This window comes from Pleurodeles waltl, chromosome 3_1 (genome assembly GCF_031143425.1).
Source record: "Pleurodeles waltl isolate 20211129_DDA chromosome 3_1, aPleWal1.hap1.20221129, whole genome shotgun sequence".
Classification (NCBI taxonomy): domain Eukaryota; kingdom Metazoa; phylum Chordata; class Amphibia; order Caudata; family Salamandridae; genus Pleurodeles; species Pleurodeles waltl.
The window spans coordinates 1,794,863,180-1,794,877,130 of record NC_090440.1 but is presented as its reverse complement, the minus strand read 5'-3'; positions in this window follow the sequence as shown (position 1 = coordinate 1,794,877,130).

Here is a 13,951-nt window from a genome sequence, read left to right as displayed (position 1 = left end):
AGAGTGTTAAACAATAAGGAGTGTTAGACAGGGCAGTTTGTTAGCTTCCTTTTTATTTACATTGGACAAGCTCTTAATTAAGGCTGGGCAAGTTCTACCTTTCTTTCACAGTCAGGCAGTGTGGTTTACTGACAGTGTTGTACTGATTACCAGAACTGCCCGGAACGTTCAAACACTCTTGGGCAGCTTTTGGATTTTATGGACAGCACTATTTTATCTGGCTTGTAGTGTGTCTACTTACACTGTACACTGAACGCTGAACAGATCGATCATTATCAGACTGTTTAAGCCTGGATCTTGCTGATAAAATCCTGTGGCTTAACTATGCTAAGGGCTGTTTCTATAAAGTAGGGAATTCTGATTTGTTCCATAAACCAAAGGCTGTGGTTAAGGGGGAATTAGTTTGGTTTAAGAATGCTTACCTGACACTACGGAGGGAGGAAACGGAATCTAGTGCTCTGCCTAGACCTTTGTGAGATCATATGTTTCAGTCCAAACTACTTTGTCCCTGGAATAATATCTATACTGTGGGATGCTAAGCACTCATTGTTTCTTACTAACTCGTTACAGGTTCAAACTAATGCTCGAACTATTACGAGTCCCCAAAGGATGGGCTAATGAGTTAGATAGCACTCCTTGGTTATGTGATGGTAAATCTGTTCAGATAATATACACTTTCTTTTTATATGTCCTTTTTATTCTTGTATGTGTAAAAGGTTTCTAAAGCACATATTTGCTGATAAGAATTTTTTAAGACGTTAGGCCTGCTCTGATGTATCTACAGATGCTGCTGGATGCCAGCACTTGTTATTATATTTCCTGATTTTTATATAGCACTGTCAGAATGAAGAACTCAATGATTTTAGACTGATGTACCTATTCATAGTGCTACCTGCATCCCTCGCCCTGTAGTGTATATTTCTTTCAGGCTTGTTGTCTTATTTATTTATAATGGAAATGTGTTTTATTGATTAAGTTTTGTTTTTATTCTCTTGTACGGTTTTCACATGTTTATCCAAATAAAGATGAAAGATGATAATGAATACTACGAAAACCAAATCATCACCAACCTGTTTCTATGGGACATTCTGCTTCAGTTTTGGTGGAAAGCAATTCGACTTTCCAGTTTATATATTTGGGTTACATTTAGTCCGTGATTGAAATGGAAAAATTAGAGTGCAGGTACTCTGTGGCAGATTACCTGCTTGAGTTCCTTGAGGTGCCGGTACTCTCCAATGAAAAATATTACGTTTTTCTTGAGCTATGCCGGTACTGTCCCTCTCAAAATAAAAAAGTGCCGGTACTCAGTACCGGACAGTACCGGCCCATTTAAAGCAATGGATTTAGTGAACAATTACCTTAATCCTTAGTCTCTCTACTGATGAAAAAGGTTTAGTTAGCAGGCACTACTGACCAGTGGTGCTGGGAACAGCTCTAAAAATTCTGCATCTGTGGGTTGACCGACTCTTGAAAATCAGGCACTGTTTTCGACATACACATCTCTCATTCTGTACAGACACAGGGGGTCATTCTGACCCCGGCGGTCTTAGACCGCCGGGGCCAGGGTCGGCGGGAGCACTGCCGACAGGCCGGCGGTGCCCCGCAGGGCATTCTGACCGCGGCGGTAAAGCCGCGGTCAGACCGGCAACACTGGCGGTCTCCCGCCAGTATACCGCCGCCCGTTTGAATCCTCCAAGGCGGCGCAGCTAGCTGCGCCGCCGAGGGGATTCCGACCCCCTCTACCGCCATCCAGTTCCCGGCGGTCCGCCCGCCGGGAACCGGATGGCGGTAGGGGGGGTCGCGGGGCCCCTGGCGGCCCCTGCAGTGCCCATGCCACTGGCATGGGCACTGCAGGGGCCCCCGTAAGAGGGCCCCTACGAGTATTTCACTGTCTGCTTGGCAGACAGTGAAATACGCGACGGGTGCAACAGCACCCGTCGCACCTTCCCACTCCGCCGGCTCGATTACGAGCCGGCTTCATCGTGGGAAGGACGGTTTCCCCTGGGCTGGCGGGCGGCCTTTTGGAGGCCGCCCGCCAGCCCAGGGGAAACCTCAAAATACCCACTGCGGTCTTCCGACCGCGGTACGGTATTTTTGCGGCTCCCGCCGGGCGCGCGGTGACCGCGCCCGGCGGGAGTCAGAATGACCCCCACAGTTACTTAGGGCTAGATGTAGTAAGCCGTTTGCATGGTGCAAACTGCGAAAATCGCAGTTTGCGCCATGCAAACAGCCTTCTGCGATGCACATTCACAATTTGAGAGTCGGTACCGACTCGCCAATTGAGAATGCGACTCGCAAATAGGAAGGGGTGTTCCCTTCCTATTTGCGACTCGCATCGCAATGCAGAATTGCTTTGTGACCGCGAATGCGGTAGCAAAGCAATTTGCAGTTAGCACCAGTGTCACACTGGTGGTAACTCATTCCAAAAGGCAAGGGGTCCCCATGGGATCCCTTCCCCTTTGTGAATGTTGCCCAAAAGGTTTTTTCAGAGCAGGCAGTGGTCCAATGGACCACTGCCTACTCTGAAAAAACGGAACCAAATGGTTTCGTTATTTTTTTTATTTTGCAACTCGTTTTCCTTTAAGGAAAACGGGCTGCGAAATAAAAAATAAAAAATAAAAAACTGCTTTATTTAAAAAGCAGTCACAGACACGGAGGTCTGCTGACTTCAGCAGGCCACCATCCCTGTGAGTGCAGGTACTCGCTATGGGGTCGCAAAATGCGACCCACCTCATTAATATTAATGAGGTGGGTCTTTGCAACACCATAGCGACTCGCAAGCGGTGTCTGAGACACCGTACAGCATCTGATTTTGCGAATCGGACTTTGCTACATGTGGCCCTTAGATCTTTCACAAAAGGCAATAATGGCAAAACAACAGGCAGAGCACTTTATTGGCCCTAATACCAAATTGGGGGCTCGCCTCTCAAATTAGTTTAATTAATTTCAGTCCAACAAGGACATTGCCATAAAGGAGACGATTCTCTGTCATCTTGTTTTTAGAATTTAGGAGTCTTAAAATCCAAAATGTCTGCAGCACCAGAGGGTCTTTGACAGGCGCTTTGGAGGAAAACACTGTGGCCCTCATTACAACCTTGGCAGTCGGTGATAAAGTGGCAGTAATACCGCCAACAGGGTGACAGTAACTACCGCCCAATTATGAACATGGAGGTGAGAACTCAGATAGACAGACACTTTACCACACCAAGGGCCTGATTCTAACTTTGGAGGACGGTGTTAAACCGTCCCAAAAGTGGCGGATATACCACCTACCGTATTACGAGTCCATTATATCCTATGGAACTCGTAATACGGTAGGTGGTATATCCGCCACTTTTGGGACGGTTTAACACCGTCCTCCAAAGTTAGAATCAGGCCCCAAGTGCCAGGGCGGAAACAACAGGCACCAAAGCTGTAGCCGCCTACAGCCAGGCGGAAGTCAATGTTCCGCCCACCGTATTATGAGACAGGAAACCACCACCTTTTCTGGGGCGGTACCAACGACATCAAAATCTTGGCGGAAACACTGCACAAAAGGGAAAGGACTCCCCTTTGGAGACACAGGGAACAACCACGCCGCCATGGAGCCCGAGCTGCAAATATTTCCAATGATTTTCCACGTCCTGCTCCACCACGAACACCAGCGATGGCGATGACGACCACGGTGAGTCCAGCTGCCTAGCACACAGGGGAGGGGGGGAGAAAAAGAGAGTGACACACACACGCACAACACACAGATGCAATAATAAAACATATTTACCCCGCACCACTGAGGAATGTGCTAAAATGAGTGTAATAAGATCAACACCATATAAATATGAAAATGCAATGCAACTGTTATATACAAATGTACAGTTCAAAGGACACTGCCCAGTCCTCATTGTGCGTGGGCCACAAGGCCACAGGCCAAAGTTCAAGGCCCCACCCGTCACCTACAGCAACACATAGAGAACACTGCAGGGGCATCATTTGGAAAATAGGCAGGCACCTCAGGGGGACGGGGAATGGGGGAGCACCTCAGCCAGCAGATGAAAGAAGACCACTGGTTCTGGAGGGGGCACCATGCCCTGTGCTTGACCCCTGGGGAGTGCAAGGCTACAGTCTCTCAAGTGGGTGACTTACCCCCATGCTGTGGAGGGGGCAACATGCCCTGTGCTTGATCCTGGGGAGTGCAAGGCCAGTCTCTCAAGTGGATGACTTGCCCACATGCTCTGGAGGGGGCATCGTGGCCTGTGCTCTTGATCCTGGGGAGGATGGGGTTGGTGGGTGTCTTACCCACTGGCTCTGGAGGGGGCATCATACCCTGTTCTCTTGATCCTGGGGAGGGTGGGGTTGGTGAGTCTCTTACCCACTGGTTCTGGAGGGGGCATTGTGCCCTGTGCTCTTGATCCTGGGGAGTGCAAGGTGACAGTCTCTCAGGGGGTGTCATACCCGCTGTATTTGCAGGGGGCAGGCCGCACAGTAGCCCATGAAGCAGGACTACATACAGTCCGCCGGCGGTGACGGCTGCTCAGTGGTGGTAATGGTGCTGCTGCAGCCGCTGGTGGGGGAAGGCACCAGCCCATCCCCTGCAGCCTTTGGATGGTTGCCCACTGGTGATGGTGGTGCTGCTGCTGGTGGGGGCAGGCTCCAGCCCATCCCCTGCAGCCTCGGATGGCTGCCCACTGGTGGTGGTGCTGCTGCTGCTACTGGTGCGAGCGGCTCAAGTCCCTCCCCTGCAGCCTTGGATGGCTGCCCACTGGTGGTGGTGGTGCTATTGCCTTGAATGGCTGCACAACCATGGTTGTTGGTGGGGGCTCCATTTGAGTCCTTGCACCAGGCCCCTTGTCCCTCCTGCCTGCTGGTGCTGGCCCCTTACCCTTCCTGGGAACAGCTGGTGCTGGCTTCTTGCACTTCCTGGCAGCAGCTGGGGCTGGCTCCTTGCACTTCCTGGCAGCAGCTGGGGCTGGCTCCTTGTCCTTCTTGGCAGCAGCTGGGGCTAGCTCCTTGCCCTTCCTGGCAGCAGCTGGGGCATGCACCCTTTCCTTGAGGCTGCCTGGTGCAGGTTCCTTCAACCTCTGGACATGTGCCCTGGATCCTTTTCCACCACGAGTGGGTGTGGAGACTACTGGGCCCGTGGACTGGTTGGCTGATGTGCTTGCCTGGGTTTTTGCCACCCTGGCCAGGCGTGAACGATGGGGGTGGGGAAGAGGTCAATGGTGGAGAGGAAAGACGTCTTAGTGACATTGGGGCGGGAAGAGAGTGAAAGTTTGGGAGTGGAGGAAGAGGGAGTGGTTGTAGAAGATGTCTGTCTGCTGTGTTTGGGTGCATGTCCATGGGCTGGATGCTGTTGTGAGGTGGATGGCTTTTGGGTGTCTGAGTGCTTGAGTTTGTGTACCTTGGTGGGGGCAGACACAGTGGGAGAGGACACAGGGGACATATGCATGGCTGTTGTGGAGGTGTCTGCCAGTGAGGTGTGTGTTCTGCTAGGTGTGATGGTGATGATAGTAGTGTATGAGGATGTAGTGCATGCAGGTGTGAGTGTAGATGGAACTGGGAGGGATGTGGAGGAGGAGGGGACACAATGGAAATTGTGGATGTTGCTATGTCTGCATCTGGATGGTGTTTGTGTGAGTGCCTGTGGGATGATGTGTGGTGCTTGTTTTTGCCTGTGGCACTCTTGTGTGTTATCTTGTGTGCATGCCTGTCTGTCTGTGTGCTTGGGATAGGTTGGGGTTGAGAGGAATATGATTGGGAAGAGGAAGTTGGAGGGGGAGGGTGGAAACAGGAACAATGGCTGCCATCAGAGAGGAGGCCAGAGCCTGGATTGATCTCTGTTGGGCCGCCAAGCCAGTGTGAATGCCATCCAGGAATGCATTAGTCTGTTGCATCTGGGCTGCCAGCCCCAGGATGGCATTCACAATGGTTGACTGCCCTACAGAGATGGATCTCAGGAGGTCAATAGCCTCCTTACTCACGGTAGCAGGGCTAAGCGGGGCAGGTCCTGATGTGACTGGGGCAAAGGAGATGCCCATCCTCCTGGTGAGCGGGCATGGGCAAATCGATGAAGGGCTGCTGGGAGGGCGGTGCTGGTAGGGGGGATGGCGGCTGTACCTGTAGCTGGGGTGGGCACAGAGGTGTCCACCACCACCAGGGAGCTTACATCAGAGGAGGCATTGGTGTCTGAACTGTCCCCTCCAGTCTCCACCATAGTGCTCCCCTAGCCCTCCATCTCACTGGTGCCCTCACCGTCGGTGGACTCTACCTCCTAGGTCCTGTGGGATGCAGCTCCCTCCATCGCCGGTGCCTCTGCTCCTCTGCCAGATGATGCTAATGCACATAAGGACAGGGTGACAAAACAAAAAGGGAGAGGGAGAGAAAAAGGATACACAGGGTCAATGGCTGCAACAACACCACCTTTGGCATACACAGCACACTCACACACACAGAACAGCCATACACACTATACATTGCAATCTCAGTTAGAATGCTAGCCACCAAGGCATGGGCAGAGGCACACACTGCCAATTGCATTACACCTGGGACCCACCCAGCCCTGACCAGTTGTTGAAGCCTATGAGCTTGGATTATCTCTTCAGAACTCTGGCCACCATGGGACATACTCTGCCATGTCAGGCCTGACCTAGGGGCACCCACTGACACACATCCCCCACCCGGATACCACCCTACCATGCATACGTTGTAATGATGGAAACTGTACTCACCCCCTTGTGGCTGCTGTGATGCCCTTAAGCACCCCTCTAGCTCCGGAGAGGCCACCACCAGTATGCAGGACATATGGGAGTCAGGGTTTGACCGGCATCCCTTCCTTGTTAGGAGGCCATCCCCAGCTGGGCCTCTGCCATCTTCCATGCCCAGGGTCTCAGGTCCTCCCACCGTTTGTGACAGTGGGTGCTCGGCCTGCTGTAGACCCCCAGGGTCCGCACGTCTTTGGCGATGGCACGGCATACACCCTTCTTTTGATGGGCGCTGACCTGCAGAGGAAATACACACAGGAAATAGTTTCAGTCAGACCGTCCTGCCTGTTACACTCATGGTCCAACATACCCCTTCAAATCACCATTTACACACACATGGCCCAGCACACAAGCTGTACGCCGTCCAGGGGACATCCACCCACCCCCTACACAAGGCCTTCACACACCACTCCATGCATTCATGCCACATGCATCATGCCCACACTGTACCCACCTGTTGGTCTGGAGGCCCATACAGCAGTCCGTACCGGGGTAGGACCCCATCCACCGGTCGCTCCAAGTCCACCAAGGTGAAGGCAGGGGCCCTTTCCCCAGTCACATGGGCCATGGTAGGTTCCAGACATAGGTCATAGCAGCACATGCAGTGTAGGTCCTCTCCTGTTGAAGGTCAGGTAGCAAGTGAGTGATCAGATAGAAAATGGCAGTCACGTCCGCGGCTGTACATACCGTCACCTCCAGTTCCCGACCGCCTAATGCAACGGCGCACAACATCAGCGGAATTACCTCACTTCCACCTTTCCCTCCACACAGGACAGGGGGATGCCATTTCAGTGTGGTGGGGCAGGCCCTGGATAATAACTGTGTCACAGTAAAAAATTGGACATACAGGACAAATCCCACTTAACCATTACAAATTAACATCATGCATGGTACTGTTGAGGCTCCAATGTTCAGTTTGTGACCGGCTCCTCACTCTTTTGTCCCTCAGACTACAACCGCTGAGGATGAATATGAGAGGGAGGCATACCTCATGTACAGACCCCTGTTAGACTTGGCAACAATGGAGGACAGGCACATTATCCTCACCAATAGACTTTACAGGATCACAATTACAGAGCCTGACCTGATATCTGCTATCCATCACCCCACTGGGATCCCCCCTCTTGTGCAAGTCCTACCTGTGTTCAATTTCCTTGCAACTGGTTCTTTCCAAGTGACAGTGGTCTTGGCAGCAGGAATGTCACAGCCAATGTTCCCAATAGTGACGACCAGAGTGTTGTCTACCCTGATTAAACACATGTGCAGCTTCATTGTTTCCCCCCAAGTGGAGGATTTGGCCACAGTGAAGGCTGACTTCTATGCAATGGGACATATCCCCAACATAATTTGGGCGATTGATGGAACTCATATTGCATTTGTCCCCCCGACAAAATGAACAGGTGTTGAGAAATCGTAAGAGTTTCCACTCCATGAATGTACAGATGGTGTGCTTGGTGGACCAGTTCATCTCCCACGTCAATTTATGAGTATTCTGGGTCTGTGCATGATTCCTTTCTCCTGAGGAATAGCAGCATCCCAAATGTGATGGCCCAACTACAGAGGCACTGGGTGTGGTTAATAGGTTAGTCCTGGTTCCAATCCAGTATATATATTAGTGTATGGGTATGATGTGGGCCATGTAGGATACTGTGTGGCTAAATGTTGTCCCTCGATATTTGTAGGTGACTTAGATTACCCCAACCTACCATGGCTACTGACCCATGTGAGGAATGCCAGGACAAGGGCAGAAGAACGTTGCAATAATGCACATGGGTGAACAAGAAGGGTAATCGAAAGAACCCTTGGCCTCCTGAAGGCCAGGTTCAGGTGCCTCCATCTAACTGGTATATCCCTGTGCTACTCACCCAAGAAGGTCTGCCAGATTATCGGTGCATGCTGCATGTTGCACAACCTTGCCTTGAGACGCCATGTGCCTTTTCTGCAGGAAGAGGAGGCTGGAGATTGCCGTGTGGCAGCAGTGGACCCTGTTGACAGTGAGGATGATGAGGCAGAGGATGAGGGCATCAGAACAGTAGTGATAGGACAATACTTCCAATGACACACAGGTAAGACAGTGTTACTTCACATTTCATTGTCATTATTTAGATTATCTTTGGCACTGACATGCTATTATTTCCCACTTCTATGCCCACTCACTGTACCCTTTGGCAATTCATTTTGCAGATGTTGGTGCCCACTATCGCTCCTGGTGTGATCACTGCAGGAAACCGTACAGTTCAATTGAAATGTTTGAACCTGGTTAAACAAATACATACTTAAATTTGTTTACATACTCCATACTGGTATTTTTTCCAAGGGTGTTTATTGAAGTGCTAAGAAGAAGAAGGACAAGTGCATTGTGATGGGGTGTTGATGGAGGAAAGTACCAGGGTATCGTTTCAGTCTATTTGTAGCACAGGTGCATTGTCCAAGGAGACATAGGAAGGGGAGCAATGTCAGTTCAAGGTAGATAGTGTGACTGAGTGGGACACAAGGGTGACAATCAGGAGAGTCTCATTTCCTGGCGGGGGTCTTGGCAATAGCCTCTGGCTTCTGCCTGGATCACAGGGAACGTTTGCAGGGTTGTTCACCTTCTGCAGGGGAGGGGGGCTGGTAGCCTGTGGGTCCTGTGGCGGGGCCTCCTGTCCATTAGCAGCAGCGGAGGTGGAAGGCAGTTCAGATGTCTGGCTAGTGGCAGTGGTCTGCTGTTGTGAGACTGCCTCCCTCATAATGTTGGCCATGTCTGCCAGCACCACTGCAATGGAGACCAGGGTTGTTTTGATGGCCTGCAAGTCCTCCCTGATCCCCTGGTACTGTCCCTCCTGCAGCCGCCTGTTCTCCTGCACGTGGTCCAGGATCTGGCACACGTAGCCTGGGAATGTTGGTGGGCTCCCAGGATTTTGGTGAGGGCCTCCTGAAGTGTCGGTTCCCTGGGCCTGTCCTCCCCCTGGCGTACAGCAGTCCTCCCAATTTCCCTGTTGCCCTGTGCCTCTGTCCCCTGAACCGTGTGCCCACTGCCACAGACCCCAGGTCCCTGATTGTCTTGGATATGAGGTGTGCCCTGGGGTCCCTGTAGTGATGGACACACTGCTGATTGACATGTTCTAGGGACAGAGGTATGGGTATGCTGGGTGGGTGCTGTGGTGGTGTTTCCAGATGGGGGAGGCTCTGTGGTTGTCTGTGACTGGGCCTGGGTAACCGACTGTCCAGAGGTCCCTGATGGGCCAGGTTGGTCTTCCAGATCCAGGAGACCAGAGTTGCTGTCATCACTGAGGGCCTCTTCAGTTGGAGGACTGGATAGTGCTGGCACCTCTTTGCCACTGACATTGGCTGGGATTCATGTGGGGATGTAAATGCTGTGTTATTGTTTCTGTGTGTGACATATTGTGCATCAGTGGGTTGCCCTATTTGTTTGTATTTGCCCTGGCAACTTTAACTTTTGTAAGTTGGAATGTGGTGGGCTAGCTGATTCTCTCTAGTGTGCATGCTTTGGTGATAGGTGTCCATGCAGGGCTGTGAGTGATGTCCATGCATTGGTGGTGCAGTGGTGCATGCAGGGCTTGCCATTGGGATGGATGGGATGTGATGGTGGGTGTGTGGGAGGTGGTGGAGTGATGGGAGTGAGGGTGCCTAATGGCATGCAGGTGGGGGGTGATTGTAGTATAGAGTGGACTTACCAGAGTCCAGTCCTCGTCCTACTCCTGCCAGGACCTCAGGATGCATGACTGCCAAGACTTGCTCCTCCCATGTTGTTAGTTGTGGGGGAGGAGGTGGGGGTCCACCGCTAGTCCTCTTGATAGCGAGCTGGTGTCTTGCTGCTATGGAACTCACCTTTCCCCATAGGTCGTTCCACCTCTTCCTGATGTTGTCCCTTGTCCTGGGGTGCTGTCCCAGCACAATCCTGTCCACGATCCTCCGCCATAGCTCCATCTTCCTAGCAATGGATATCTGCTGCACCTGTGCTCCAAATATCTGAGGCTCTACCCTGATGATTTCCTCCACCATGACCCTAAGCTCCACCTCTGAGAATCTGGGGTGTCTTTGTAGTGCCATGCATGTTGTGTGAGGTGTGTAGGTGAGGGTGTGTAGGGTAATGTGTTGGGGTGTGTGATGTGGGGTGCATGGGTGGTGCATAGGTGTAGGTGGTGTGTGGCTCTGGTTTTGTCTGTGGTCGTGGTGTCTGTCTTGTGCCAATGGTTAGTCATAAGGGGTTGTGGGTAATATGGGTGTGTGTTTTATAGTGGTGTGGGTTTGTGGATTTGGTGTGTGTATGGGTGTCAGGTGTGTGTTATTCAAATTGACCAATGTAGTGTTGTTATGTGTGTGTATTTTGAGTGTGGTGGTGTGTACTGCCAATGGTTTACTGTCACTGAATGTCCGCCATGGTAATTTGTTGGTCATAATGTAATGTTGTTCTGTTGGCGTAACGGTGTGGGTTTTGATACCGCCAGTTTATAACTGACCTTTGGTGTGGTGGACTTGTGTCTGTGGCTGAATAGTGATGGATTGGTGTGTGTGTGTCATAATATGGGGAACGGATATCCGCAGCAGTCAGCGTGGCGGTAAGTGGGATTTACCGCCAATGTCATAATGAGGGCCTGTATTTCTGCTGGTGTAATTCTCCTCCTCATTTTGTACCTGAGCTGTTTCTATACTAACCAAAGTCCCTTTTAATTGCAAACTGATAGGTGAAAAAAGAATATTGTTTTTGTAATGGGTCTCCCACTTTTTCCTGTTTTGTTTTGTGGCTTTAGGACTGTGGTCTTGATTACGAGTTTGGTGGTCCGTGCCCTGCCATGGCAGTGGTAGCAGTGCGACCGACATAGGCTTGGCTGTCCGACCACTGTATTACAATCCGGGCAGGCCTATGGAGCAAAGACCACAGCTGTTCAACAGGCACCGCCAGGCAGCGCAAACTGCCATGGTGATGTGGCAGGACAAACAGGCCAGCAGAGACAGTGTTTCCGCTAAAATCCTTATGATGGCAGTCCAACCATCACATGCCAGCAGGCTGGAATGGAGAGTATAAAAGAAGCAACTCACCTGTAGACAGCATTACACATCGTGTGCCGCCATGGAGCACATCACACACATCCTGCCACTGCCGCTGCTCATCGATGGAGTACAAAATCCACGTCACTGTGGATGCAACTGACAGTAAGTACACACATCTACCTATCAACCTAAACAACAGATCATCATGCTGTCCTCCACATCATATGGGGCCCACGCCATGGTCATCAAGTTAACATGTCATTGTGCCCACATTTGGATTCCTTTACAAAGAAGAACACATTTACAGTCATTAAACGCCTCCTTTGGGCAGGTCACTCACACTGCACTGCCACACTACACAAAATCACATCTGTACTTCTTAGGCACAGGGACAGTGAAGTGTACACAACTTTGTATCACACAACAGCAACAATGCGGCAACATCACATCTACCAATACAACTGACACTCTCACATTGCACACATGCCATGGACTGTTGTAATTCAACACACATATGTATGGATGTGTCATTGAACACAAACACGCTTCCGATAAAATAGCCCTGCAATGGACCCACATATCACCCATATTGCAACACAATGGATGGATAATGGGATGCATAATAGTCAGAGAGACAAATATCCAAAGCTCACTATCCAAACAATACCTGCACAATAGGGATGGGGCTATCAGGAACACTCATGGAAGGATGCTTCCCTGGGACACATTACACTTTGCACATGCCCCTTAAACAACATTTGCACAGGAACAAGCTCTTCGGATACGTCAGGGACAAACAATAATAGAGTCAAGTGACATGCCCATCTGCATAATGTGGAAATGCAGGACATGAAAGCACATACAATAGCATGGACCATACACCTAGATGAAGTAGCTGCCAGGAATACAAAGCAAAATGGACACATGCTCAGTCAAATGAAAAGGAAGCTAGCACAATCAAACATCCTTCATGTCTGCACAAAGAGACTCAAGCTGCCACACGTGAAATTAATCTACAATCCATATCAGGGGACACATCTAACACCATACATGCTGATAATGGACAACACAAGATGAAATAATTACATACCAAACAGAACATAATGCAGTGATACCCCATTTGGATTAACACCCACAAATGTTTACAGTCAACATGTACCTTTGTCTTAGGTGACACCAGCACTGCCCACAAATGACATATTGCAAACAACAGCAAATGGATCAGCAAGAAGGCTGGAACACATACAACTGTAGGCAGACAACACAAGTTGCTCAGAAACAACATAAAGTTAGAAAAGGAATTGCAGGACAAACATGTTTAAAAAAAAAAACTAGTTGGGCTAATTAACCCATTGGGCACCATTGAGGCAATGGTTCCCCTTCCACCCCCGCCACTCAGTGACGTCTAATGACGTCAGCGTGTGATTGGGCTGCAGGAATGCCCACTAGACAGCAGGGATTTGTGTTTACTTTTGGAAACACATGAGGGGAATGGCCCCTTGGGCAAGGGCTGCTCAGCAAGGGGGCATTTTTAATTAGGCGGAACTGCCCCCAGGGGTGCAGAAGCCAATACACACCATAGATCTTTTTTTTTTAGACTTGGGGAGTGACCCCCTTAGGCAAGTGTGGCTCCCCTGGGGGGGTAATTGTTTGGGCCCCTTGGGGGAAGATTGGCATATTTTTATTAGGCCAATCTGCCCCCCCAAAGGGGACAGAAACCACTAGACACCAGGGTTTTTTTTTGTCACGGAAGGGGAGGCGACCCCTAAAGGCAAGGGTCTCTCCCCCGGGGGGCAAATTTATTTTGGGCCATTTCTGCCCCCCTTTGGAGCAGATCAGCTTATTTTATTTAGGCTGATCTGCTGCCCCTAGGCACCAGGGTTTTTTTTTAATTATTTTTTTATGGATGGTAAAAGACCCCTTAGGCAAGGGTCACTCCCCTGGGGGGCAATTTTATTTTTGAAAATTTCTGCTCACCTTGGGGGCAGATCGGCCCATTTTTCTTAGGCCAATCTGCCCCCAAGGGGGACAGAAACTACTAGACACCAGGGATTTTTTTTTGTGCCAATTTCACCCAAGGGGAGCGACCCTTGTTTCGGGGGAACATTTATTTTAGGCAATTTATGCCCCCCTTGGGAGCAGATCAGCCTATTTTATTTAGGCTGATCTGCTCCCCCTAGGCACCAGAGTTTTTTTTTATTAATTTTTTTATGGATGGT